Below are 27,808 nucleotides of genomic sequence, written 5' to 3'. Positions count from 1 at the left end.
CAGTTTTAATAAAAAATAATAATGAAAAGGAGTATAACAGCAATAATAAAAATCATTAAATATATACAAATATATACAAAACCAAGATCAAGCTCCCCCGATGACGATCATGTCACCACTGGTGCTGCAAGGCAGGCTCCAGGAAGTCCCAGACTGGACTCAACAGCAGACAGGAAACTGGATTCAGGAACTCATGGATTGGGATCAAGGACAGGAGAAAAATGGAGTCCTCTTTGGATGCCGGCCATAGAAGAAGAGAGGGTGACCCTCATGATCCCTCAGCTTTAAACTGAGAGTGACATGTATGGGATGGAATACTTCATTGGTCAATTTTTGGTCACCTGTCCTGTCTGCTCCTCCCCGCAAGTGCGACTCTTTTACAGCCTTTCACTTGTGGGCCATAAGGAACTTAGCAGTGACCTTGGTTTCTATAGCAATAAGTCTAAGCAAGAGCCTTTCTGCACACCATTTCTACTGTTACCTTAGTAGTAACTACAAACTTCAAGCGTTAGCAATTCTAGAAGCAGACACTATCCGAAAAACATGTAGTTATCTTCAGAAAGTGCAGTTACATAGAAGAAACTTAACAGAAAGCAAAAACCACTAAAAGGAAAATTGGTTATGTCCTAGTCCAAAGCAGGACACCTGTACCTACAATTGTCAATTAAAGACATTTCATCATGACCCAGAGCTTGAAATACATGTAGGTACTTTTGATTCAAATATATATCCTATAGAAATCTTTGAGTCAGGTATACTTTGATTCCTATAGAAATTAAGATCAGGACTTCTGAGGATCTGGTTTTACATTCTTTGGCAATTTAATCCTATTACTCATGCAACAATAGAAGACAAAACAATACTGGGAAAAAGGAAATTAAGTGTTTGATGCTTAAAACACTTACTGGTTTAAATTCTGGTTTATAGCGAGAGCTTCATAATACCTATCTTTAGTCTAATCTCTTGATCTCCTTGTACAGACAGTCCTTCTAGGTTGTAATTCAGAGCAACTTAGATTTCAGTTCTGAATCACCTGCTAGAGGAATCTATCTGACTAGAAATAGGCTACAGAGTGATTACTTAGTACAGGGCATTGACTTTAGAGTCATTAGAGACTACAGGTACTCTCATGAATATATTCCAATTGTTCATTTCTTTCCAACATTTGAAAATAGACAATGATCTTTAGGCACTAGCATGAGTCAAAAAAATTGTTTAAATATGTGAAACAGTGTGCTTCCACACTGCTGATTTGTCCAATGTTAGATTTTACTACTTTTACTTATAATGAATAGATTCATAAAACTTAAGTAGCCTCACTAAAATGAAGGAACAGTATTAGAATAGTAGGATCTGTCCTTGGCCAAAAAGCAATTTCTAAAACTTGAGGAGCTGCATGGCTTTTCACAGAAAACTTAAGGCAAGGAAACACGTTCTAATTAGAATCAATTCTGTTTTCATAAAAAAATATATGAATCCTTATATTTGCCCTTCCCCTCCCTGCAGTCAGATCGTTTACTCTTTCTTCCTTAGGAATTTATCTATGCCTTATTCTCCAGCTGATGTTAGAATCATCTATTTGAAGAATCATAATAAAGTCCCTAATAGTTAATTGTGATGTCACAAATACAGGATTATGATTTTCAAGTGAGAGATAAACAGGAGGAGCAGATCAGCTACAAAGGAACAAAGATCCTGTATTCTTGTAAATGTTGTTAGAAACAAAGTAAAACTGCAACAAGTGAAGTTTCAAAAATGCATAAGTCAGCAAGTTTGTCAAAGCATTTCATGAAATGTCAATATATCTTATTAAAGAAAGTAGCACAGGTATTCTAAGAATGGGGAACTGTACTTTGGGACCTTATATTCCTGTAGAATGGATTACAAAGAATGGTATTTTGCAAGAATTTTGAAAGACTATACCAAATATTTTCCTAGAGATGGAAGACACTGTCTTTTGAATGTCCTTTGGAGTACAGGCATCTCTTTTTACTGGATTAAATTAGTTTATAGCCCAGTGTGGGAATATCTTTATATATATTCAGTAAGCAGTGAAGAAGAACCAAGAATAGGCACTATTTTGTTAAGCCATATACAAACATGAGACTTCTCAAGACTGCTTCATACCTGTACTATGAATGCAGAGACAAAAAAAGGAGATTAATCTCTGAACTGGCATCTGAATGGATTGAAATTTGACACACTTGCTCTGAGCAAACTAATACCAAATCAGTATATATTTATATGAGTATATCTCTATCAACAAAATTGCACCTGTTTAATCATACAGTGTCTTTTTGTGGAGTTGCTTTGACCTGCACTACAGTTTTACTAGCTTAGACCACTGTTTTCCTAGGGAAGTCTTCACCATACTTTGTTTTTCGAAGTAAATATAATTTCAGAGATAACTTCAGAGATCTAAACAGGCAATCCAGGTAAAGGAAGAGGAGAACATTTCACATGCATCAGAAAGCTATTTCCTGTGCTGAGGTGAAAGAGATGAAAGTTTTCTTCCTCTTGTTACGCACCACATTGGTTCATGCTTACCTGTTTTTAAACGGAATAGGAGGTGACAGAAATTTGCTTTTCCAGATTTTGAACATTTTTAATGTTAGAATTTTTTTCAAGTTTATTTAGAAGAGATGGTACAGTATTCCTGACATCTTCACTGAAAAGCTATAATGATAGATAGCTTTCCTGATAAGGAAGAACTTTACTTCCTTGCATCTTTTTACCTGTCTAATAAGCTGCATAATATCAAATCATAGAACTACTTTCAGCCATTAATTCTTATTGAACATGATTAATTATTCCTGCTCTGGCTTCCTTACAGATGGAGGCATAACAAGATCAGGGAGGGACTAAAGGAAGAGAAAGGAATTGAAAGTAGAATTTTTTTTTTCAGCACCATTCCAGATTATACTTTTTTTTCTATTAGGCTGGCTGATGATAACATGGAGAAATCTGCTTTAGCTACGGAACTGAAATTTTCATTATGGATTTAAAACATAGGTGAGATGAAGTGCCAGACAGTGGACTTCCAAGTTATTCTATCACTTATTCAGACAATTATCTCTGTTAAATTTTATGCAGCTATTTGTGTAAAGTGGTAGAACCTAAACTTCCACTCCTTGGTCTCACTTTACTGTTTATAATGATAGAGGGTTTCCTCTAGTGAAACACTTTGAAATTTAAGAATTGTTTAGATAATGCATATATAAATACAACTTAAACAAAGAGTAGGGGAAGGAACTATATATATATAAGTAAATCCTCATCTTCTGTTGTCCGTGTTCTTCATTAAAACTTGAAGAGCTCAAGGTAATGAGACAGTCATGTTCATTACTGTAAATAATAGATTTGACCCCTTTCTGTGTTCTTTTGAACACAGAAAATTAATGTCACTGCGGATCGGAGTACCCATATCTTCTAATTCCCTATTTTTAGTAAGTCCCAATTGTTGTTGCTAGTAAAAAACCTTAGTTTTTATATTATTGAAAATAAATATCTAGTTTCTCTCAAGACTAAATAAATAAAAATAAAATCTCCCTGGAATTCTAGCAGGTCAGTGAATACAGATCCCCAAAATAATCCAAGACTTCACTGATTCATTATACAATGGAATGATTATAAGCTAAGTGAAGTATCTGTTGAAAAATATTAAATATTGCATTCATGAAGCACCTTTGAAGACAGAAATCCTTTCTCTTCCTTAGAATCTCTCTATTCAAATTAAAATTTCCAACAATATGAGTGTGACATAGCATTCTTACAGATGGACATGTGAATGACAGCCTCCAAGAAAACTGCAGGTTGAATAAAAAGTGAGCTTCATAAATTGTCTCCGTAGTTTCTAATTGACTTTGTTAGAGTAGGAATCCTTCCCCAAAGGTAAGTCATTTATCATCGTATTAGTTACAGCCAGATGCCAAGTTGCTTTCCTTAAATCCTTTCTGTAATAAGGTATTGCATGGGTGGTACAGGTGATGTTGCCCCAAAATTCTATTCTGTACAGCACATTATATAATTTTAAGGTGTTTATTACAAGCTGTTTTTCATGTTTCCATGTCTTCTGGATATCTAAAAACCAAGGTTAATTAACTGCTTTCATTTGTGTACCTCTGTACTGTAGATGAATAATACTCAATGTATACAGAATGTCTACTGAAGAAAGAATGGTATATTGGAAGTCTGAATATTGTTTTCAGTAAATATTTAAAAGTAAATAAGCATACTATATTACATATTACCTTATTTTTTTCTTAGAGAGCACAACAGAGATTTCATATTTCTCTGCAAAAGTCTTAAGTTTAGGAAGAATGTCAATAACAAATTGAGTAATTCATCACCACAGCAGTCTCACTCATTTTGTCTCAACATTGGCAATAAATGTAAATCTAAACATATTAAGACAAATCAAAACAAAAACAGGTTTCATTTTTTAAAAAAATCTATGTGTTGACCTTGATTCAATAAACAGAAGTTTAATTTCTGGGTTTTTTTCTTTTTTTTTTTTTTTTCTTTTAACATAGTAGCCTGTAGGTGTGAGTCATATTGCTAATTTTATGAGAAGATTTTTCAGCAGTTTTGATAAATCCTGGCAGATGTCTATCTCGATCATCAGATCATCCTAACCCATCCATTTCATCACCTCCTCAGATATTCCTACAGTTAGAAAGATCTTCATAATGTGAAAGTTAAATTTTCCTTTTCAGGACCAATTATTTCAGAAAGTCCAATACTTCTTTTCATATCCTAAGTAGATACAGAAGGTTTGATTCATTTGCTTTTATGTAGATGTCTTGTGCTTTTTGAGATGTCCTGTGTCATCCAACTAGTCCTGGGACATGCTAAAGGACACAGGGGACACTCACTCATACCATCTTTACTCTTTCAGTGTGGCAGCTGGAGACTAACTAGGATTCCCAAGGAAATCACAAATAGCACTAGATGCTTATGTGTAGATAACTGGCCTGGGCCTGGAAGACAGCTTACTCCCCTCTTCCTGTAGCTAAATAAAAGTGTTAAAGATGAGAGGTAGCTGCCAGTTCAGACTTCTAAATGTTGGTGCCTATAGATGGGTATCCCTGTGTGACCTGTCTCTAAGCTTGCTTAGAGCCAAATCAATGTGTGCAGTGAAAATGATTTGGGGTACTCTGAAACAGAGTACCTGAGTAAACAGAATAAAATGTTCACCCCAACAGCAGTGTTGAATTGGCTTGTAGAGATACTTAAGTTTTTAAATCACAAAGGCAAGCAGGTGTGATACAAGGACCAACAGGACACTGGTGCTCTGGTGCAGCACCTAGAGGCTAGTTGGGATACCCTATGGAATTTCAGATGACACTAGCTATATGAACTCTGGAAATGAAATCTTTTTCTAGAGTATGATTAGCTGAATGCCCCTCTAGACTCCAGTGGCTGTTGTGAGTAGCTCTTCCTTGACGATAATGATAATGTGAGCCTGTAGAACCTGCCTGCCACATAGATACCTTCATTTGGTTATCTAAACTTAAATGTTTTAATCTTTCAATCAATTTTCCTTATTCCTCCAGTGGCTCTGATCATATGTTTCTTCAGTTTTCTTTTCTACAAGCCAAATAAAGTAGTTCCCACAATCATAGGTCAATATCTCCATCTTCCTTACCTCCAGTTTCTAAAAAAAATGTGAAGAGTTGAATCTAGAATTAGAAATTAGGAAATTCTGTCTATTTAAACTTTTGGATCATCAGGATGGTAAATTCCCCAGTTTGGACAGAATCACTCTAGTGAAGTCAACTGACTGTTCTTCCTTTGCTTCTTGCACAGCAGCATTTGCTACTGTGTTCAAACAGCAGTGTTCAAAGAGCACACAACCTGTAAAACCTAAAAAAAGGAGAGTGAAGTAGCAAAACATATTCCAGTACAGTGAAAGGGAACCAAAAACATTAATAGTTTGTGGACAGTGTGGGTTTTGCACAATAGATATCTACGTTGTGAATTTCATGTAGAAAGGATCTATTTAAAGAGTTTTTTTATCATATGTCCACCAATGAAGTTTCAGCATTTGTATTTAGTTTTCCCTAGTATTCTATGATTTAATCACCATTTTATTTGGTTATCTATGTTTGAACTGCTATATTTCAAGTGGTATTAGAGCATTTGAAAAAATACCTGCCATGTATAATAATTGTTCTGAAAAAATCAAAGATAATTGTTTACCTTCTCACACAGACCTGTAAAGATAATACTCTAGTGACATCTAATAAAATAATTCTATCTATTAAAGATAAATACTATTAGAGTTTGGTGAGCATTTTTTGCATGGCTTGTTTTTTTTTGTTGTCTGTTGTGTTTTTTTGGGTTGTTATTTTCTGGAGATTATCACTTATTCTGCTTTTCATACTTACCCAGTTTAAGGAAATACTGTCTCACCAGTATGTCATAATTATTCTTAAATAATTGGATTCTTTGATAATGGCTGGTTTTATAAGACAACAGGCGTGACGGTAATACATGGGAAAGGTTTATGTCGTAGGGGCAAAAGGTTCTGGGACAGGAATTAGCAGGGCTCATTCGGAGAGCTTTAAACTAGATTCGAAGGGGGATGGGGTAGTAGCTGGGCTTGCACCACTGGGGCAACGCTCTAGTGTTGAGGTAGACCAGGAGGCCTCCCATCCCCCTGGGGTGAAATTCGTGTGCTCAGCTCGCTCCCTGAAATGCCTGTACACCAATGCACGCAGCATGGGGAATAAACAGGAGGAGTTAGAAATCCGTGTTCGGTCGGGGGACTATGATCTAGTGGCAATTACAGAGACTTGATGGGACGCCTCGCATGACTGGAATGTGGTCATGGATGGCTATGTCCTGTTCAGGAACGACAGGCCACTAAGGAGAGGTGGTGGAGTTGCTCTTTATGTGAGTGAGCAGCTAGAATGTATTGAGTTCTGTCCAGGGGCGGATCAGGAGCGAGTTGAGAGTTTGTGGGTGCGAATTAAGGGGCAGGCTGGCAGGGGTGATACTGTTGTGGGTGTCTATTACAGGCCACCGGATCAGGATGAGGAGGGTGCTGAGGCCTTCTACAGGCAGCTGAGAGCAGTCTCGCAATTACTGGGCCTGGTTGTCGTGGGGGATTTCAACTACCCTGATATTTGCTGGGAGGCCTGCTCAGCCAGCCATCCTCAGTCCAGGAGGTTCCTCCAGTGCATTGATGATAACTTTCTGATGCAAATGGTGGACGAGCCAACTAGGAGAGGAGCACTGCTGGATCTTGTTCTCGCTAACAAGGAGGGTCTGGTTGAAGCGGTGAAGGTTGAGGGCAGCCTTGGTTGTAGTGACCATGAGATGGTAGAGTTCAGGATCTCATGTGGCAGGAACAGAATAGCTAGCAGAATCACAACCCTGGACTTCAGTAGGGCCAACTTTGCCCTTTTCAAGCAATTGCTAGGGGAAATCCCATGGGACAGGGTACTAGAAGGTAAGGGGGCTCAAGATAGTTGGTTAGCATTCAAGGACTGCTTCTTCCGAGCTCAAGATCAGAGCATCCCAGCAGGTAGGAAGTCAAGGAAGGGTAGCAGGAGACCTGCATGGTTAAACAGGGAACTGCTGGGCAAACTCAAGTGGAAGAAGAGAGTGTACAGATCATGGAAGGAGGGGCTGGCCACTTGGGAGGAATATAAATCTGTTGTCAGAGGATGTAGGGAGGCAACTAGGAAAGCTAAGGCCTCCTCGGAATTAAACCTTGCAAGAGAGGTCAAGGACAACAGAAAGGGCTTCTTCAAATACATTGCAGGTAAAATCAACACTAGAGGCAATGTAGGCCCACTGATGAATGAGGTGGGGGTCCTGGAGACAGAGGATAAAAAGAAGGCGGAGTTACTGAATGCCTTCTTTGCCTCTGTCTATACTGCTGGAGGCTGTCCTGAGGAGCCCCGGACCCCTGAGGCACCAGAGGAAGTCAGGATAGAGGAGGAATCTGCCTTGGTTGATGAGGGCTGGGTCAGGGACCAATTAAGCAATCTGGACATCCATAAATCCATGGGCCCTGATGGGATGCACCCGCGGGTGCTGAGGGAGCTGGCGGAAGTCATTGCTAGGCCACTCTCCATCATCTTTGCTAAGTCGTGGGCAACGGGAGAGGTGCCTGAGGACTGGAGGAAAGCTAATGTCACTCCAGTCTTCAAAAAGGGCAAGAAGGAGGACCCGGGTAACTATAGGCCAGTCAGCCTCACCTCCATCCCCGGAAAGGTGATGGAACAACTTGTCCTTGGTGCTGTCTCTAGGCACATCAAGGATAGGGGGATCATTAGGGGCAGTCAACATGGCTTCACCAAGGGGAAGTCATGCTTAACCAACTTGATAGCCTTTTATGAGGACATAACCCAGTGGATAGATGATGGTAAAGCTGTGGATGTGGTCTATCTTGATTTCAGTAAAGCATTTGACACGGTCTCCCACAGCATCCTCGCAGCTAAACTGGGGAAGTGTGTTCTGGATGATCGGGTAGTGAGGTGGATTGTGAACCGGATGAAGGAAAGAAGCCAGAGAGTGGTGGTCAATGGGACAGAGTCCAGTTGGAGGCCTGTGTCTAGTGGAGTCCCTCAAGGGTCGGTACTGGGACCAGTACTACTCAATATATTCATTAATGACTTGGATGAGGGAATAGAGTGCACTGTCAGCAAGTTCGCTGATGACACCAAACTGGGAGGAGTGGCTGACGCACCGGAAGGCTGCGCAGCCATTCAGAGAGACCTAGACAGGCTGGAGAGTTGGGCAGGGAGAAATTTAATGAAATATAACAAGGGAAGTGTAGAGTCCTGCATCTGGGCAAGAACAACCCCAGGTACCAGTACAAGTTGGGGACAGACCTGTTGGAGAGCAGCATAGGGGAAAGGGACCTGGGGGTCCTAGTGGACAACAGGATGACCATGAGCCAGCAGTGTGCCCTTGTGGCCAAGAAGGCCAATGGCATCCTGGGGTGTATTAGAAGGGGTGTGGTTAGCAGGTCAAGAGAGGTTCTCCTCCCCCTCTACTCTGCCCTGGTGAGGCCGCATCTGGAATATTGTGTCCAGTTCTGGGCCCCTCAGTTCAAGAAGGACAGGGAACTGCTAGAGAGAGTCCAGCGCAGAGCCACAAAGATGATTCAGGGGGTGGAACATCTCCCTTATGAGGAGAGGCTGAGGGAGCTGGGTCTCTTTAGCTTGGAGAAGAGGAGACTGAGGGGTGACCTCATTAATGTTTATAAATATGGAAAGGGCAAGTGTCATGAGGATGGAGCCAGGCTCTTCTCAGTGACATCCCTTGACAGGACAAGGGGCAACGGGTGCAAGCTGGAACACAGGAGGTTCCACATAAATATGAGGAAAAACTTCTTTACAGTGAGGGTAACTGAACACTGGAACAGGCTGCCCAGAGAGGCTGGGGAGTCTCCTTCTCTGGAGATGTTCAAGGCGCGCCTGGACGCGTTCCTGTGTGATATGGTCTGGGTAATCCTGCTCCGGCAGGGGGATTGGACTAGATGATCTTTCGAGGTCCCTTCCAATCCCTAACATTCTGTGATTCTGTGAAATATAAAATACATCTTACAAAGGATAAGCTTTATCATAGAAGGTGGATCTTGTAGTTTGTTAAAAAGCAGTCAGACACTGGGCTACAGTGGTGCATGTGTTTGCATCTGTGAAGAAGGACTAAGAAGAAAGATTTATTTTTTTTTTTTTATTTCTTATTGTGAGGTCCTTCTGCTACTGGCTGGAGCTTCCTGTGTCTATGAAGTAGTAGTCAAAGAAAAGACTCACGGGTGTTAATACAGTTCTAAGCTCTGCTAATTCCTGGCAAGATTCCTACATTAAAAACAAGTATAGTCTGCAGAGAATAGTGCTTCAAGGTACCCTGGTCACTCTGCTCACAGAACATCTGGTGTAAGGCCAGAGGCACTCTGCCTAGGTCAGGAAAGTTACATGAGTTTACAGGTCCATTGCCCCTCAGACCATAAAAAGAAAGTGCACATATGTTCTGTGTAAATGGTCATGTTTGCTTAGTCTATAGTTTAACAGAATTTGGGACTGGTGTTGCCTTGTACTAACTTGTCTGAGTGGCATGTCAGTTCAGTTAGACCTTCAGACCAAATGCAATGCTGTTTTTCTGAGATCAAAGGCTATTGCTGTCATCTTTTTGTGGAGTTAGTGACACTTTCTATTTTCCTTTAAAAGAATTGTTTTCTATTACCATGCAAAAACCTGAACGCATTTTAAAATGCATTTTACAAAGCTATTTTATTTACTGAAATATCTTGTTGTAAAACATAATTTTAGATTGTTTGGTCTATTACTAATCTGGATTGTCAAAAAGTAACTGCAAACTCCTTTTCATCCATATGAGTAGGTCTGATGCAAATCTAGTAAGGCAGCTATGAAATATGCTTGTAATGACTTAGAGTAGACTTCTGAATCCTTCCTGGAACATCTAATAGTCTGAGTTACAATAACAGTTGTGGTTTATCTCAACCTAAACTATTATAATTATATTTAGATGAATGATGCAGAACTTTATTAAAGTAAGAAATAACGTCAGTTTTGATGTAACATGTTAAAGAGACTTGACAATTAGACACTTTTGGATTCAATAGGAAGAGCTGTCCCCAGTTTCATCCAAGCTATCTCAAAATATTTCATTAAGCAAAAGTGAACACATCATGTATCTGGAGCTAAGAATTTATTGTTAGGATAAGTAATGTTTTAACAGCCAAATAGTCCAAATTATCTAATTAATACAGGAAACCATCATTAATAATGACAACAACCTAAGCCCACCTATGGCCAAAATGAGCCCAGACCAGCCCAGACAAGCACTGAGCCCTTGGTCTGTTCAGTGCAAACCCTGTGGCCTTTTACAAGGAATGTCGAAGATCATATTTACTGGGTTATATATAAACAAAAATAATTCCCTTTATTTATGTGGCCCTATGCTCGAGGTAATTAATTTTATATTACTTTCATGTTTCAAGCCAATCTTTCCGCATAGTACAGTTCTAAGCCTGTAGCCATCTCCTTTTACATGATGTAGGCATGTCTTTTTTTGGATAACAAGTAAATGAAGTGTCCTGCTGTCTTGGAAATAAGCATAATTTTTGATTAACTTAAAATCATTTACAATTACATACACATGATGCATATATTTAGGTTCCAAATTTCAGGGTTAAAAAAATTATATGCTTGATACATTATGCTTTACACCCACTTCTCCTCTTATAGTTTACTGAAGGTAAAATAGTCCTTAACAGTGATTTATAGTATTTGCCATAAAATGAGGTTGTAACATAATGGTAATGAGGAAACTATTGACTGTCCTTGTAGCAGGTTCTTTGCTCTTATGGTAAGCATGTATTAACACTTCCACACAGTCTCTCCAACATCATTGTGGTTACATCCCATGCTCTGCAATACCAGATATTTATCATTTATTTTCTTTAAGTTTGAAGTTGTAAAGAGAAAAAAGCATACTTAAAAAAGTAATTTGAAAAAATGAGAGATTCAGATTTGTACTAAAGTAGGTCTTCTGTTTCCTGGATTAGTGTTTAAACCTCTGTGCAGTCATATGAAAAGTAGCTGTTCACTGTTTTGAGAGAACTTAGTTCTGCACTTTTGTTAGCCAAAGAGAGATGTGAACAGAACATGACAGCACGGAACTTAGACTTCAGATCCATTTATATCAACCAGTAATTTCCGGCTACTGTGATATCTCCCTCTTTACCTCTGCCCTCTGCCTTATGCCACCTCTAGCCTTTATCATGCTTTTCCCTAAGCATTTTTAACATATAAAATAGCTAACAAGATGGAGAGAGATGTCTGTATGAACATATATATTTTACCAATTATTTTATGTGACAAATCAGCTCACAAAAGGATCTTATGAGTTCCAGAGACAACCCAAGGTAGGTGAAGAAAAATGTGTTTGGGGAAAAGGGAAGCAAATCATAGAGGAATTGTTTCAGCTTGTCCTGCTGTGAAACTGCAGGCTTATGCAGCATTCTGCCTAGGTTTTGAATTACAAGGTAGAAGAGACTAAGATGCAATTTATTTTTCCTTTTTCCTCTTCTTCCTCTTTTTTTTTTGACCTAATACTTATGTGGGACTGACAAAGCCCAGTATGCATCAATGGTTGTTCAGATTTCTAATAGCCATTTAGTTCAACCTTTGTTTTTGACCCTTTTTATTTGATATTGGCAACAATGACTGTGTTATTTCTGTGATCATAAATATCAGAGAGATCTGTCCTCAAGGATGATCTGTATTAAAGTGTGAAGATTTGATAGCAAAACAAACCAGTTGCTCTGTCTTGTGTGTTGTTTGTCATTTACCACTGTCCTGAAGCCTTGAGTCAATTACTCAGAGCAAAAATGCCATGACAAGTCTCAGTGCTTTTCAAGACTGAGCCTTTAGTGAGGCACCCAAAAGTTAGATTTTCTTTGGCTAAACTGATCAAGCAATGATGCATGTCAAATACCTTTATGAAAATCAAAGTTTATTTGTGAACAGAAATAAATAATTCAGTAACTGCAATAAATAATTCACCCTGCTCCAGTTTAAAGGCTGAACTACACCCTCACCTTTAGAAGCAGTCCCACCACACCAGTACTCAGGTATAATGACAGAATCAATTTGGGCAGCTTTCCCTGGTGTTGCTCCTGAGCTATCTGATCTGCAGCAAGAAGCAGCTATGAAGTCTTTAAGACAGTTAACATCTTTCATGAGAACTAAAATGCACTTTATCTAAAATGTTGCTATTATTAATATTAATTGCATAGCTATGGAGGTCAAGTTCTACTCTCAGTTTCACTGATGCAATTCCCTGATTTTAATGGGGCTTTATAGGTAGGAGTGAGGGCAGAATTTTCTCTCTTTTGACGAAGACTGTTTCCCTATCCACATGCAGGAACTTACCATTCCCTACTAAGAATAAAATATATAATTAGCTAAATTTTGCTTAAGTGAGTTTCCTTTTTTTAGGACAAACAGGAGATCTGTGACTAATATGAACCTCTTTTGAAAAGAGGTTTCTTAATATGCATATCTTTGTACATATAGATGTATATATGCACATATATACTTTTATATATATATATATATCATATATATTGCTCTCAAAAACTACATGTAACCCATTGTTACACTCAAAATGTTGTTATGGATGAAGGGAGCATACACGTTAAGGTAAGACTTTATTGTTGATGTAATCAATGTTCTAAGAGTCTAGTAGTCCAAACTATCTATTTAATACAGGAAAGCATCAGTAATACCCTTAAAATTGTTATACAAAACCAACCTTCTCAGTACCTACTGCTGTTCCCTGATGCTGTGCTCACCCATCCATGTCAAGAAGAATGGAGTTGCGAAGGCTTTTGACAAGTCATGGGACATCCTGAGCTCTGCTATGGGGAAGTATGTTCATTGGGGGGGTTTCTTCCTAATTGGTCTAGTGGTCCACTTTGATGTATCTTTGAATCCTTCCTCACCTCTGACTGCCACTTTCTGTCTGCTCCCAGCTGAGGTGTGAGTGTGAAATGCTTCAATTTGAAGGTAACATAATTTACTCTGCTTCCGAGGTTGTGTTTGGTGAGATAGCTCCTGCAGCTGCATACTTCAGTCATCTATTTCCTGCTTTTACATGAAGAATGTTTGTGAGATTAGAAATAGGACTCAAATAGGAAAAAAAATGAGGAATAGCTCGATCTCATTACTTCTAGCATTATCAAAATACAGATAAGCATGTATATTTTGCACAGTATGGATAAGGATTAAAAGTCTGCACATTTCTATAAGGCAAATGTCATATTCTAAGTTCTACATGAACATCTGGAAGAACAATATGGATCCAGGTCACATCCTAATACTTATTTGAGGCCAGACCAGAATGCATACCTGAAAGATGACAGTGCACAATGGAGATCACACATCTGCTGTGGGCATAGGCCTATTGGCGGACCTGATGTTCATGGTATATGTCCAGCAGCACAAGCTTATGGCCTCTGGTAGATTTATATATGAAAATGTAAGGCAGGATAATATCTGCCTAAAAATTTTGAAAAACAATGTCATTGTAACTTAATGTCAACAGTCTAATATCATCAACATGAGAAAGAGAAACAAACTATTATAATTAATAATGTACTCTACTGAGCTGATGGAGGAGTGGAACGGTAAGAAAACTCTGATTGCTATTTAGGTATCTTAAGAGTTAAATATAAAATTGGAAATAACATTTATTTTTCAAGGGGATTGCATTTGACTTATCTTCTTCACCTCTCCTTGTTGAACTTGTTTCTAATTACTGCACATAATACGGATTTGGAAAAAATTCTGATCAGATCAGAATATTTTCTATTTTTCTGATAATGGGTCAAAATGTTTCAGGAATTGTATAATTTATTATTATTATTGTCAGGTTCATCCCTATCAAGCTTGATTTTGGTGTGCTTGATTTGGTGTACAGCCATCTAAGTGATTTTAAACAGTATTTTCATGTGTTTCTTATAGACTGAATGCATTGGTTTTAAACAATACTCACCGTTTAGAAAATACCGCATACAGTCATAATTATTTTTTGAAGTGATATAAAAAGTCTAGAAAACATTTCTTATTTCTGTAAAGAATTTTGGACTGCTTCTGTTTTCCATATTTTATGGTTATTTTACCTGTCCAAGCTATCTAAGCCAGGGAAAAAGTCTTTGCACATGCATGAGCATGTCATGCACAAATTTCCAAAGAAAGTTTTGTCAGAAGATCCAATCTGGGGACACTCTTCTTATAGTTTGTATTTATTGCATAGCACATCTATGAGACCCAGTAGTTAAAATGTAATTTATTATTTTTAATTTGGATATGCCTACTGGTGAAAATAGAACTGATTGAATTCATTCTCCCCTGCTGCTGAACTCTGTTAACAATCTGCTTATCTTGGCTTAAGCAAATATTCCTACCATTTAGATCAATGGGATCTTTACCGACTAACTTTGCTTTACTTCAAAACCATAGGTACAATTCCAATGTGTTTACATGTTTTGAGTTATTTTCTAATCTTCGGTGTAAAATACAGAAGATATATTAAAGTTATTTTCCTGTGAGTTCTGATTGACTCCTGAGTTTTGGATAGGTTATATTATTACTAATGAAAGCAAAGGAAACCATATTTTTCCAGCTCCATACAGCAATTATTTAAAATACCTTTTCCACAAATTGGGAAATATCATGAAAATATTTATAACTCTTAATTTTTCTTTTTTACTCTTAAAATTCATTAAAATATCTATATCAGTATATTTGTTACTTTACTGCACATAGTTACAAAACAAGCAAGAAAATAAAAAAAAAACACACAGAAAAAAACAGGCTTGAAAAATAAAATTTCATGGTGGATTTTGTTATTTTACAGTTATTGAAACTCTTATAACGAGTTTCCAGTTGCAGGAAACATTTACAGGAGGCAACTAATCTAACTATTCTTCTAGCAAAACTTTGAGAAGCCCTAGTCTGTCAAAAGCTCTTCAGGTCTTCTGTGCACACACATGCACACACACTTGTATGTGTGAAAGTGTCTGCTCATGTATATAAATGACACTTTTTCCTCCTTAGTATGAATTAAAACCTGTAATAAATAAAATAGTAGAATACTGTGAAAAGGTTATTGTGTTATAGAAAAATATTTGTGGTAGATATAACCAGTACCAGGAAACTAGTATCAGCCTGTCCTCTGAAGACAAACCACCTGAGCATCTTCACAGGAATAAATTCCTAAACAGTCATTTCTGTATCTAATGCATCTAAACACTGTTTTAGAAATATCTTATAATCAGGAGGAATGTCTGAGCACTGAATAAACCTTTTGCTGAGTTGCAGCATGCCCATCTTTTCTATTAGCCACTCCTCCCAGTTTTGTATCATCTGCAAACTTGTTGAGGGTGTACTTTGTCCCAGTGTCCAGGTCATTAATGAAGAGTTTAAAGAAAATTGGCCCCTGTATCAGCCCCTGAGACACACCATGGGTACCTGGCCTCTAGAAGGACTTTGTCTTGCTGATCACAAACCTTTGGGCCCACATTTCAGCCAGTTTTCAGTCTATTTCACTGAGTACTTACCTAGTCCATACTTCATCAGTACTAATTCCTCTTGAACAGTCAAAATCCAGCCTTCCTTGTTGCCTTTTCTGTTCAACTACTTGTAAAATAACATATTCTCTGTTAACTATTATTTTTCCACACAAGCTGTAAAACAAAAAAAAAAAACAAAACAAAAAACAAACCCAAAAGAACAGGTTGTAAAGGTAATTAAAAATCTTAAAAACTGAGTAATCTTTATTGACAGGAGGCAGCAAAGACTATTTATCAAGCATTTAGTTTCCACTCTGTCACCTCACTGAAGGGAACTGCAACCAACTCTCCCATCCTGTCATTAACTTCAGCAGTACAAGGCTTTTAAGTATATCTATAATGGCCATACTTAGTTATCTTGAAAATGCTTGTGTAAACAAAACCAGTGTGAAATATATTATTTTGTTTAAACATGATGCCTTGGAAAGTATTTTTTTTTGGTTTAGGAATCACATAAGTTCCATAAAATGCTATACATAATGAAGGGTACCAAAACAGTAGAGGAAACTTCTGCTTCTTAAGAAAAAAGTATTTTACTATGTAACGATGATCTCTGTCCATAGGTGGGAAATCAGAAATACAAAAGCACAATGTTGTGCATCACATAATATGTTCCTTAATTCAGGAGAAAAAAATTGCTATAGAAGTTATTTGTGTAAAATGAGATTATTTGTTATTAATGGTGTAGTTTGAGTATTACTTACAGAAAATAAAGCCCAGAAAGAAATAAAATAATATGAGTAGAAGTGTGACGTAAGGAAAAAAAAACACCAACACACCACCCAAATTACCAAGATCTCAAAATGGATAATTGACTCAATAATCTGTTTCACAATGGTACCAGAAATAGGATTTTGCAGACTCATCTTGAATTCATTGTACAAGATCTATCTGCTTTTGAAGTTAATGTTAAAATCAATGAACGGGAAACTTAACTGTAGCAATGCAGAAGCATGTTATGAAATGAAATAATTAAATACTATTGTGATATCATTTGAATACCTCCCTTGTCAAAGCAGCTAATGCAAACCAGCAGTATTACGTGGGGAGTTGGGTGATTGCATCTGTTCTTCTACCTCTGTTCAGAGAAGACAAGAAATGGCAAAATAAGCACAACCCAAACACACTTTCTTTGTCTGCAGAAGTCTGGCCCTTAGAATGTGAGTTGTCACCTCTCTTGCCACCTGAGATGTGTGTTTATTACAGACACATTTCTTCATCCCAGGTGGGATCAGAAACTTCTTGATTGTGGAGTTGACAAAGAGCACCTCAAGGATGGGTTATGATGTCCATGACTTTTGAGATTGTGCCAGATCAGCAGATCATAAAACTAAATTGTCTTGATACACAGTGAGTATGGAAAGGAAAGAATAATTGTAAATAGATAAGAACTGGTTTTGTATTAACACAGAAATCCATAGACTCTGCCACGAATTCCAGCTAGCATTACCTTATGAAGAAAATCATAAAAGATTCTTTTTTAAAACAATATTAAATTAATGACAATTCATTTCTAAGACTTTGGTCTGTACTTAAATGAAGCAAAATCTGAGTCTATTTTTGAGTTTTGAGGAAGGAGTGTTGAGGAGAATGCAAAAGGCTTCTACTAAAAATTATGTGAGTGGAAAACAACTTGAGAAAACAACCTTGTACCGAGAAATTTTGAACAGAATCAGCTAGTTACAAATGCAAATCAGGAATATTTTTTTATTTGCATTCACATATAAGTGAAGAATGGCAGGTGTTACTATTATCAATGTAGTTTATACCTGCAAAGAGGCCAGTTTGCTCTAGGCTAGGCTTTGGTCACAGCTGGCATAAAATTTAGAGATGTTATGTTTTCCTTTCTTTTGAATTTTGCTTTCTGTGAATATAATATAGACAAGTAAATTATTTACTAAGTCTGATTAAATAGATTGAGATATTTATCTAAATATTAGGTAAAATTAATTTTTTTTTTTAAATTTGTTTTATGAACTCTCATGTTCTTCTGTGGACTTTCAGCTTTGTTGTAAACTATTGCTAGTTGTTTATCTGATCCTTTCTGAATATATTAGTGCATCTAATGCTGGGCAAATTGTTAGCTTGTGTAATGTATTCTTCCACTAGACTAAGAATTTGGAACCATTATTACAGAGTTTTGTGACTGATATGAAGGGGATATACTACCCCGAGGTCAGATCATAAAGAAAAGCAATTTGGAATCTGATGGAGGAGACAAAAAAAAGAAGGGAAAAGAAAGACAATTTGTGATCGCAATTTTACATGAGGAAAGAGGAAAGAGAACAAACACAAAGTATGATCATGGAAGTAGAAGGAAAGCGAGAGAGAAAGGAATGTAGAAAGACTTGCAGAAACTTTCACACCAGAGAAAAAGCCTGTTATTAAACTATTTCTAAACTTGAAAAAGAACTGACTGATTGAAAACATTATCAAGAGATGGTTTGTGATGATAAATTACTTAACAGGCATAATCAAAGTACAAATTGTTTGTTTCAGTCAATTACTGTTAAGATGGCATAAAAGCATTTTAGTTGTAATCAGAACTTACACTATGGATATTAAAGGAAATAATGAGTAGTCATAAATACAGTGACCCATTTATCTTTTTATCTGTCTCTTTACCAAACATAAGCATTAAATTCAAGCAAACTGAATCAAAAAGCAGAACCAAGTTAATTAGCTTTACTGAATTAGTAGAACACATAAACTGGAGGTTCAAAGTTCCTGAGAGTTCAAACTTTAAGGTTGCCAAGATTTATCTTACCTTAAAGCTGATTTTGAATTGAATGTATAGAAATGAACTAAAAAAATTTTCATTCAAAATTAGAATACAAAATATTTTTTTGATACTCATACACTGACATTTTTTCCAGAAAATACGTGCACCCCATAAGGATGTTTTTGAAGGCAAGGACTTCTCAGCAGAAGCTAAGTTTTGAGATCCGGAAAACTCACATCACAAGAAGCCAGCTAAGGGAAGTTCCCTGTGAGATTTACTACGTTAGTAAGTTCTACTTACATCCCACAATACCCAAAGTCTAAAGAGCATTATTATAGGTCCAACAACCAAGTGCAGCATTTTTCTAACTGTAATAGATGCCATGAAGAATTTACTTTGTTGTTATATCTTTTTCTAGTATGATTATAAGAGCTACCAAGAGGCTGTACTTTAACAGCTGTTGTGGCTGGGGTTAGCTTTTAATAGCCACTGCATAAGTATGCGTTGCTTTAATAAAACTAAAATAAGCATCCATAGAACATGGCAGTTTTTGTATAGCATTACTGATTTTATACATTTCTAATGTTAATATGTTTCTCCCAACACTAATTTTACTTCCTTACTTTTCATTACTCTCTCTGGTTTTGTTGCTTGCCTTTGGATTTTCCTGGTTTTGCTTTTTAGTATCATCTTGCTTAGCTTTTAAGTAAGAAAACGTACACAAGATTTTAAACCATTTTGTCCATGCAGAGTGACAATAGAAGCTGCACAACTATCTTCCCTTTTTCTAGGGAGTTGGTTGTACTAGAGAGGAAAATGTCTTTATTCTAGCTATTACCAGTTTGAATGAATTGTAGTACGCCCACGAGAAGTTTTCACTACAAAAAGTGAAAGAACTCACCAGGTGTAGAGGGATATGACTTCAATAGGAAGATAAAGGAATTAGTGGGGTTGGACTAGAAACAGAAGAAAAATATAAGACTTCTGTGACAGTGTAAGAAACAGGGCTATAAGGGCAAGAACAAGTGAGGCAAATGAAGAATAAGAATGTGCAAAGGTAGGAACTTTGCAGACTCAACTGTAACATCAGAGCTAAATTATCCAGTTAACCAAATGCTAATAAAGCTTAGAAGTGTCATTATTTATATTTCTCAACTCACAATTATATTTATGTTATTTATAATTTAATTTAAGACAAGGACCTGTTTTTTACACTGTGTATGTTATCTGGGCAAAGATGAAGAATATAGCATATAGAAACTATGTAAAGGTTAGAAGGACTGTGATTTTTACTTGAACAAGAGGAAAAAAGCTCTATATAAATACAAGCTGGCTGTCATTGTTTTCATTTACTATATTACTCATATATATTATTTCCAGACTATATTATTTTGTTATCTTTGCTCCCATATACCTCCAAAATGAATCTTTTTCTTTTAGAAAGATCAAGCACACTGTAGAACTTCAACAAAAATTCTTGATGAATAGTGTCAATATATTTTGGGAAGTCATTATGTTGATGATGGATTTGTGCCATACGTCAGCAAAGCCATATGGCTTACTGGTGTGCTATTAGTGAGTGATGAATTTATTAGTGATACCTCAGTAAAACTTCTTTCTGAAACACAGAAAGGCATTATCATACAGATCAAAACAAAAGAAGATTACCACTTAGAGTCTACAAGTGCGTGCGTTCATGCTTGTGAGCAGGATGCATTATCGCCGAGGGGAGCAGCTCTGGTGCCGGCCCGATCTGCAGCGGAGTGCCCTAGCAGGATGCACAGGAGGGTTTCCCGAACCAGGGGAGCCTCAGAGGGAGCCGAGAGCGCCTCCACAAGCCCACAGCTCCGCCACAGCAGCCAGGAGTAACAACGACCCAGCCCTCCCCACTCATATAGAAGCAGCCCTTAGGGAGTGCTAGCGGCCAGGAGTGCTGTGAAGAGGGCGGGCAAACAGGACTGGCACATCAGCCAGGGAGTGGCGTGGCTGTTTGCGCGGAAGGGCGCGCAGGAAGGGCACTAAAGATCTACCAAATATCTGCCAACTCAACCGGGGAGCAATGGTATCCACCTAGCAGAAAGCCACGGCCTATCTAAGGTCTGCACCCGCCACAACCGATGCAGCTTCCCAGACAGAGCTCCAGGGGGAACATGCTGCCACCCAGGTGTCAGGCTGCAGGGTCTGCCCTGCTCTTACAGGAGCACTGAACCGCAGCAGTGAGCACACCTGTGGGAGGTGCACCCAGGCAGAGGAACTCCTCTGCTTGGTGATGGAGCTATGAGAACAGGTGAGTAGGTTGAGGAGTATCAGGGAGTGTGAGAGAGACTATGGGAATTGCACCCTACCTTCCCCAGGACAGGCCCGACAGGCAGACAGGGCACATGACAAGGGTGATTCCCGGTCCTATCTCCACATGGCTGAACAGAGGGACTTAAGGGATAAGACGCCATGGCAGCAAGATCCTGCCCGCCGCAGCAGGCGCAGCAGGCGCAGCAGGCGCGTCACCTCTGTGACTGCCTGACCATCCCAGGTGCCCCTGAATAATAGGTATGAGGCTCTGCAAGGGGACCAGGACAGTAACGAGGAGGATGGTTCAACTAGCTTGGAGGTGCTGCCAAGGTTAAGTCAACCTAAGCCCTGCATAAAAACAGGATCCATAAAGAAAAAAAGACGGGTCATTGTCTTGGGAAACTCCGTCCTGAAGGGAACAGAAGGCCTGATATGCAGACTGGACCCGCTTCACAGGGAAGCCTGCTACCTCCCTGGGGCCTGGGTTAAAGATGTGAAGAGGAAGCTTCCTACCTGGTAAGGCCCTCAGATTATTATCCATTACTGATTTTTCAGGTTGGCAGTGAGGAAGTAGCTACGAGAAGTCAAAGGGTTATTAAGGGAGACCTCAGGGCCTTGGGTCGACTGGTTAAGGGGTCAGAGGCACAAGTAGTGTTCTCCTCTATCCCTTCAGTTGCAGGGTGTGATGAAGAAACAGGAAGAGCCAGGAGATCAATACCTGGCTCCGAGACTGCTGTTACCGGCACGATTTTGGGTTCTTCAATCATGGGTCCATCTACACGACACCAGGCCTGCTGGCTGCAGATGGGGTACACCTGTCTCAAAGGCGGAAAAGAAGGAACACTATTTTTACACAAATGATGGTTGTTAACGGTAGCAAACGTGATAGTCACAAGGCTGAAATGAAGAGCTAAGCAGAAACATCTCAAAGGAGCCATTCAATTAAAAAAAACCAACCTGTGAGATTATCAACCAGTGTAAAATGGTGTACTTGCCTTCAATGATATTTTTTGGTCCTCTTCTTGCACTTAACTGCATATGTATAATTAGTTTCACTTCATCTCTACATGATCAGTTAGATAGGCATGCCTTTTTGTGTTGCTGGAAACACTTGTTTTGAGTAGCAGTAGGAGGGCACATATCGTGCTCATAAAACACTGAATATTGAAGCGGTTTAAAAAAACAGAAAAAGAGTAAGCAGAAAAGGGTAAGCTAAACCCAAACTCTCTACAGTGCCCGGAAGAGTGCAGAGACTCAGCTAGACTTGACCATTAGCAGGATTTGGTTCAATATACCTGATTTGTTTTGCAGAACTACTGAATGAGGCACTCACCTATTCAGTCCCTAGTTATTGCAACATTATGAATGGCAGGGGCTTGATGAAGACTGACAGAAGTACTAGATTTTTGCCAAATGTAACCAAGTGGATGCAATTTTATTATATGTTCATTGACAAACAAGATCATTTTGAGAGACCACCTGTCCTGGCTGCAGGGAGAGAGGGAAGAGAACAGCTGCCTTGAGCTATCTCCAGCTGTCTTCCCATTTTAATGCTCAGATCTAGAGTCAAATAACTGTGCAGAGCCATAATGGATTTACAGAGGAACCTGCTTAGGACAGACTACTCCCAAGGTAACTCTTGTCTCACCTCAAGACTTTCCCTTAGGAATTACTTCATGGGCCATGATGGTCGAAAGAATTGAAACCTTGTTAAATTCTGTACATCCTATGGCACTGGGATGGCAGATAGGACTATCCATGAAGCTATAACCCCGTGCTGAGACAATAAGACAGAAGACTTGCTTCAGTTTGGCAAAGCCATGACCAGGGAAAAGCAAGGTGAAGCAAGGCAAGGCGAGGGAGGAGCACATGCTGCTGTATGAAAAAGAGGGTAAAGGATAAGGACTCAATATCATAATTTCTACAGAAGTAAATTTGCATAGCAACACTGATTCAAGATTTGTTTTAGAATATGCAGGTGTCATGGTTTCATTCTACAAGCAGCTTAGCAGGGCATGCCATTCTTATATCTAACCCAGTCATACTATATTTGTGATTTCCAAGATATCAAAATATCTAAGAATAATGAAAAAGCAATGTAAAATATCATACATATTATTCTACTAGTCCCAGGATCCTTTTTTATTGTCTATTGTGAGGAGCAGGGCATAAGGAATAGGAAGTTAAGACTATCTGGAAAGGTCAAGGGCCTGTCTAGCCTTCTATCTAATCTGAGACTCTGGCATGTATTTAGGAAAAACAGTCAGCTAAAAGAGAAGTATAACGCCTCAGCTTCCAAAAAGCCTTTTTTCCATGATTTTTTGAACATTTTTGAACCTCTTTACAGTTTTTGGTAGGTTCCACAGATTTTTATATCTTGTATGAAAATATGCCAACTAAACCTGCTTCCTAAACCTTTATTCGTCTGCTTAGGTTCTCTAGTAAAACTAGGTAATAAACATGTGTAGTTCATCTTTAAATGCTATCTGTGATTTCAGAAACCTTTATCTGACTGTCTTTCAGTTTTCTTTCTCCTAGGAAGAAGAGTGATAGTCTTTTAATCTCTCCTCATACAGCAACCTTTTAATACCTTTGATAATTTTCTTTGCTTTCCTTTCTTTTTTAGTTCTGTTACAGGATTTTTGAGATGGGAGGACAAGGCCTGCATACAGTGCTAAAGATAGTGAAAAAAATAATGGGTTTCCACAGTGACATAATGGAATTTTCTGGTCTGTTCTTTATTTCTTTCTTAGTAATTCCTGATGTCTATGACTTTTTGAGCACTGATGTTCACTTAGCTAATATTTTCAGAAAACAATCTACAATGACCAAGATTTTTGGACTCATCACAGTCTTTGGATAACTGGGATTATTTTCCCTATGAGAACAACAGACATCGCATTTTATTTGACATTTTACTGCCCTTGCCCTTTCCTCTGGATACCTCCACAAACTCATAGTTCAAATGAAAATATAAGTAAACAACTTCTGACTACACAGGACTTGTGCTCTTCTATCCGTCTTAAATTCTTCATTGGTTTTCGCTTTTCATTAGAAAGCCAAGCTAAAGGCAACCTCCTGTACCTTTCAGATGGTGCTCCTTCTGTTTTTTTTTTTTTCTAATCAATGCCCTATGCCTGTGGTGGATTTCCTGCTCCCAGCTGTACTCAGTTTTTTCTCACTAATGAACTTGTCTGTGCATTCAACACAGAACAGTCTCTCAGTGGATACACTGAACCTTTACACTTCCTACGTTCAAAAAGTCAGAAGATTCAGATCAGCTGTGCACTGGCTGATCAGCAGCTTACATTTTACACACTGTGCACTGGCTATGTGACACATTATGAAATGTGATTTTTGGGCAGCATGCCTACAGTTTATATTCATGCTTCCAACTCGGGTTTGCTGCGACCTGGTGTACCATTTAAGCATTAAGTGGTAGAGCAAAGAGAACTTTCTGCTCTAAGTTATCTTCTTGACTGCAGCAGGGCTTACACAGTATAACCTAAGAGAGTTCTTTCTGGAATTCTGAAAAGAATAAAATACAAACATGAGGGGTGTGGTTAGCAGGTCAAGAGAGGTTCTCCTCCCCCTCTACTCTGCCCTGGTGAGGCCGCATCTGGAATATTGTGTCCAGTTCTGGGCCCCTCAGTTCAAGAAGGACAGGGAACTGCTAGAGAGAGTCCAGCGCAGAGCCACAAAGATGATTCAGGGGGTGGAACATCTCCCTTATGAGGAGAGGCTGAGGGAGCTGGGTCTCTTTAGCTTAGAGAAGAGGAGACTGAGGGGTGACCGCATTAATGTTTATAAATATGGAAAGGGCAAGTGTCATGAGGATGGAGCCAGGCTCTTCTCAGTGACATCCCTTGACAGGACAAGGGGCAACGGGTGCAAGCTGGAACACAGGAGGTTCCACATAAATATGAGGAAAAACTTCTTTACGGTGAGGGTAACCGAACACTGGACAGGCTGCCCAGAGAGGTTGTGGAGTCTCCTTCTCTGGAGACATTCAAAACCCGCCTGGACGCGTTCCTGTGTGATATGGTCAAGGCAATCCTGCCCCGGCAGGGGGATTGGACTAGATGATCTTTCGAGGTCCCTTCCAATCCCTAACATTCTGTGATTCGGTGATGAGATTATCAGTTCTGACTTGCTGACTTGAGAGTTAAGAAGATAACTATGATTCTGTTAAAACTTGTCTCTCTCAAGCTGCCATTGTTTAAAAGTATCTGTGTGCTGCAGTACAGATGATGTTTTGCATTCTTAGCTGTCCTGGTTTGGCTCAAACCAGGCCAAATAGTCTTAGAGAACCCAAGGTCACTGCTTACGAGTAAAGAGCCGAAGGGGGTTGTACCTGCAGGGAGTAGTGGACGGGGCAGGTGACCCAGGATTGACCAGCAAGGTATTCCATCCCATACATGTCATTCTCACTTTCCTGTTTATCACTAACCCACTGCCTCCTGGAGGTGGGGCCCAGGAGGGAGGGGCCCTCCTGTCTCCCACTGATTGGTACCAGCTTTGCCAAATCTCCAGTTAAAAGCCTGCAGGTGTGATGGCAGTGGAGCTTTTGCATTTTGCCCTCTGCCCGTGCTGGGGGGAGCTACTGCCTTTTCCCCTCTGCCTGTACTGGGGGGAGCAATTCTGCCTGAGGAGGATTTCCAAGCTCTTGATCTTGGTTTTGTACATATTTGTATATATTTGGTTATTTCTATTATTATTGTTATTATATTCTTTTTCATTATTATAGTTTATTAAAACTGTTTTAACTTTCCAACCCATAAGTCTCTCTCCCTTTTCCCTTTCCCTTTCCCTTAGGTGGGGGGGAGAGGGTTAACAGAGAGCATCTGCCACCTGGTTAATAGCTGGCCCAGCTTTAAACTGTGACAGATTTATTGGTGCCCAACATGGGGCTCAAGAGAAGCTCCAACAGGTTGCTCTGATAAGTTGAATCCTGGCTCTGGTGGGAGGAGACCCGGAGAGCTCAGCTGAGAGAATATCAGATTTCTTCCTTTGAGATTTACAGGGGGTTGGAAAGTTAAAACAGATAGTGAAGATGGTGATGTCATTTTTGAATGCTGTGTTATCTCATCTTTTTATGGAGTTTCTTTCACAATTGAGTATTGTTGCAATGATGCCTTACCTGCCGTGGGCACTGTGTTATTGCTTGCTTCTTATGAATGTTTACATGCAGTTTAGCAGTGGGCGCTGGTCGAAATGTATTGTTTTGGTATGGGGTTTGATACTGATTTATGCTGTGATAAACTGGGCAGTTAATATTCCGATCTCTTATCTCTATGACACAATGATGGGCAGCTTTAATCGCGAATCAGTAGCAGCAACTTCATCTGCGCGCTCCAGGCGTCCTTTAGCAGATTCTGTTAATGATTACACTTCCAGTTTTACTTTGGGAAATAGCACCTTCTCCTTTTCTGCCAAGCTGATTCCACTAGATTTTGCGAAATTAGGATGGTGCTGTCTAGGTGGCATGTTTTTATTTTTGGTTGTCCTGAATGTGTTTCTGATGTGGGATAAGATTAAATATCGGTGCAGGGACAGTTGTAGGTGTTATGCAGCCACCTCAGATCCTACAGTGTGTACTGCCGCGACAGCCACTAAACCCACTGAAACCTCGGCAGCCTGTACCACAGCTGCTACACCCCCCAAGATGGCCACTGTAGCTACTCAGACTCTCAGCACTCCCAAGACAGCCACTGCATCTACTCAGACTCCAGCATCTATCGAATCTCTACCAATTGCTCCTGTAACCAGGAAGAAATACCAAAAGAAATCAGCTCGTGAAGAGAAGGATGATGACTCAGAGCCTTCTAAGGCAGAGCCATCATATGACCCAGGTGAGGGCCCTTCTCAGGCAGAGTTAGGGCCTGACACAGATGGGGGTTTCCTCGATCGTTCTTTTAAAGCAGACCCATCACAGAAGAAAGGTCCTTCTAAAGCAGAACTATCACAAGAGGAGGACTCGGACGTAGAGATAACCTACCACTCCTTATCCCTGAAGGACCTGAGAAATATAAGGAAAGACTTCAGCCGTTATGACGGTGAACCTATTATTACCTGGCTGCTCCGATGCTGGGATAATGGGGCAGACAGCATGCAATTAGATGGCAGAGAAGCCAGACAGTTGGGATCCCTGTCCAGAGATGGTGGTATTGATAAGACGCTTGCAAGAAAGTCAAACACTATCAGTCTCTGGAGGCGACTCTTGTCAGCCGTAAAGAGCAGGTATCCCTATAAAGATGATGTTATAAGCCACCTAAGCAAATGGACCACTATAGAAAAAGGTATTAACTACCTTAGAGAACTGGCTGTGCAAGAGATCATTTATAGACACCCACGGGACATTGTAGATCCTGTAGATCCTGATGAAGTGGAATGCAACCGATCCATGTTCCGGAAGGTTGTGAAGAATGCTCCACCGACATATACCCATACATTGTCAATATTAGTATGGGGAGAAGATGCTATGGCACATTCTACTGTGGGCGAAATGGCTAACTGTATGCGACAGTATGAAGATAGTATTTCTTCCCCACTGCAGGCACGCATCTCGGCTGTGGAAAAACTGACTAAGGAGAACAAGGACTCATTTAAACAACTGTCAGACAAACTGTCCATGATCGAGAATAAACTTGACTCTCTACCTACACAGGCCTGTGTTG

This window comes from Nyctibius grandis, chromosome 5 (assembly GCF_013368605.1).
Source record: "Nyctibius grandis isolate bNycGra1 chromosome 5, bNycGra1.pri, whole genome shotgun sequence".
Taxonomy (NCBI): Eukaryota; Metazoa; Chordata; class Aves; order Nyctibiiformes; family Nyctibiidae; genus Nyctibius; species Nyctibius grandis.
The sequence above is the reverse complement of the archived record's forward strand: the minus strand, read 5'-3'. Positions refer to the sequence as shown.